This window comes from Apodemus sylvaticus, chromosome 16 (assembly GCF_947179515.1).
Source record: "Apodemus sylvaticus chromosome 16, mApoSyl1.1, whole genome shotgun sequence".
Lineage (NCBI taxonomy): Eukaryota > Metazoa > Chordata > Mammalia > Rodentia > Muridae > Apodemus > Apodemus sylvaticus.
Genome location: NC_067487.1, coordinates 64,159,759 through 64,162,395, shown reverse-complemented (window position 1 = coordinate 64,162,395; position 2,637 = coordinate 64,159,759). Strand labels below are relative to the sequence as shown.

The 2,637-nt window shown below is 48.6% G+C and overlaps 1 pseudogene; it reads right to left on the bottom strand.

Annotated features, from left to right (window-relative positions):
- Positions 1-1,390: 1,390 nt before the first annotated feature.
- On the bottom strand, positions 1,391-2,260 carry LOC127666814 (60S ribosomal protein L7a-like; annotated as a pseudogene).
- Positions 2,261-2,637: the final 377 nt, after the last annotated feature.

The following is a 2,637-nucleotide window of genomic DNA, read 5'->3' as shown; positions in this document are numbered from 1 at the left end:
GAGGACTGCATACTTGCTTATGCTCTCTCTGTGCCATTCACAAAGCCATCCACCTCAGGCACAAGGTACAATTCGGTGGTCTCCAGTCTCCCACCTAGTTGAGAAACTGGCTGTTCTAGACCAACTCCGTTCTATCTCTCCCCCCTGTCTTCTGTCTGTCCTCTGACAGTAGAGAAAATGACCAAGGCAATCAAAGAAGTTTAGGACTTAAAAGGAGAGAATGGAGTTCTAGAAGTTATCCAGAAAGAAGTATTTTATAAGTCAAGATTTCCAGGGACTGTGTGACCCATTCAGTGAGGTGTGAACGGACCAGTGCTGCCATGGTATCGGAGTTCCCTAGAATATGTGGTGTATACATGCACACATGCACACATGCACACACACACACACACACAGAGAGAGGGGGGGGGGGGGAGAGAGATTCATTGCCTGTAATCCCTGCACTTGGGAAAGCTGAAGCAGGAGGATTACTAACATAACATAGGGAATTCCAGGCCAATCTGGTCTACATTATGAGACTCTGCCTTAAAAATGAAGGAAGAAAAACTATTGTCAGTTCATTTTGACACTGTTCGAATGTCACAGAGTATATTTATATAAGCCCAGGTGGCACAGAAATGCCAGCATGTGATTGCCCTGGATACTGAATACACATCAGAGAGAGTATCTGAGTAGCTAAGCAAAAACTACAGTAAAGCAGAGACTGAGAGAAATCAGTGTGCCTGTCCTTCCTTCCCTCCCACTCTTTCCCTCTTTATTTTTTTCTCTTTCTCCCTTTTTTTAGGCAGGCTATTGTTATATAGCCCCAGTGGCCTAGAATTTACAATCTATCTGCTTCAGACTTCCAAGTATAGAGTTTTAAACAATGTTTTAAACAAGTGTAATTAAGTAACAACAAATATATAGCATAGTAACTATATAAACCATTAACACAGTCATTTATTGTCGTTATCAAATGTTATGTATGTACAGATGTTAATGTTAAGTACAGAATGGCGTGGTATACAAGCTCTTAACCTGGGGATCCCTCAGCTCCTCCACATGACCCCATCACCTATGTGAGTGCATTACGTAGGGGCAGGAGTGAGACTGAGATCATGAGGGGCTGGCTTCTGCGGCCATGACACTGATAGTGTAGCACTGCAAGATGGAGACCCAGGACAGCTGATGGCGGAGTGTCACTCTATAAGACAGCTGATGTTTCCGTTCAAGTCTGTGCTGGCAACTTTTACACCAACTTGACACTAGATAGTCATTTGGGAAAAGCAAATCTCAATTGAGAAAATGCCCCCACTAGACTGTCCAAACAGCAAGCTCCTGGTGCATTTTTTTTTGGAAGATAATTTTGTAATTATAATTATGTACAGAAAACTTATCCGTGTACATTTATTCAACCCAGTTTAGTGGCGAGTTCTTTAGCCTTTGCCTTTTCCAGCTTGGCAATGCGAGCCACAGACTTAGGACCCCGGACGTTGCCTCCCCAGCGGTGTCGGATCTCATCATATCTGTCATTATAATTGGTCCTAATAGCTTCCACCAGCTTAGCCAGAGCACCCGTGTCTTCCCAGTTAACCTGTGTGAAGGCAACAGTGGTGCGTGTCCTCCTGTGGACCAGGAGCCCCAGCCTGGCCTTTCCCTTGATGATGCAGTCGGGTACCCCCATCTTTCGACACAGGGCAGGCAGGAAAACCACCAGCTCGATAGGGTCTACATCATGGGCAATCACCACCAGCTGAGCCTTCTTGTTCTCCACCAAGGTGGTGAGTGCATTGACCCCTGCTCGGAGGACAGGTGGTCTCTTAGTGGTTCGTCCTCTTTGCCTGCAGCTTTCTTCTCAGCATGGGACAGAAGCCTTTGCTGCTTCTCCTGCTTTGTCCCTGGCCTGTACCTGTGGGCAAGCTTAAGCAGCTGAGTCGCTGTTTGCCTGTCCAGGGCCCGGGTGAGCTGGTTAATGGCAGGAAGGGCTTTGAGCCGCTTATAGAGATGGCTCTTTGCCGCTGCAGCCGGATGTAGCGGGGCCATTTGAAGAAGCGTGTTAGATCTCTTTTGGGCTGGATGTCCTGCCCAGTGCCGAAGTTCTTGGGCCTTTTCTCAAACAAAGGATTGACCACCTTCTTGGCCTCCTGATTCTTGACGACAGCGGGGGGGGGGGGGGGGGGGGGGCGGGGGGGGGAATAGGAGGACAGGGAATAGGAGGACAGGGGGTGGAGAGCGGGGCCATCTTCTTCCCCTTGGCCATCTTTCCTTTGGGCATCTTGCTGGGCTGGTGGAGAGAACCCGGTGCGTTTTTTAAATTAGTGATTTACACGGTTGGGTCCACGCCACAGGGGGAGGTGCCATACCTGTGCCTGGCGGGAAGCCAGTAAGCAGCACTTCCCCATGGCCTGTGTCTCAGTACTTCCCTCTGGGTTCCTGCCCCTTACATGTTTCTCCTCTTACACGCTGGACTGTGATGTGGAAATGTAAACAAGTTCGTTTTGGTCTTAGTGTTTCATCACAGCGATAGAAACCCTGACTAAGGCAAAGTCCAAAGGCACTGGGCCAGTGATAGCCCATCAGAAAAGGAGCCAAAAGGGGAAGAATTCCCTCCTACTATGGGGAGAGCCAACCTTGTGCCCTATTCAGGGCTAAACGCAG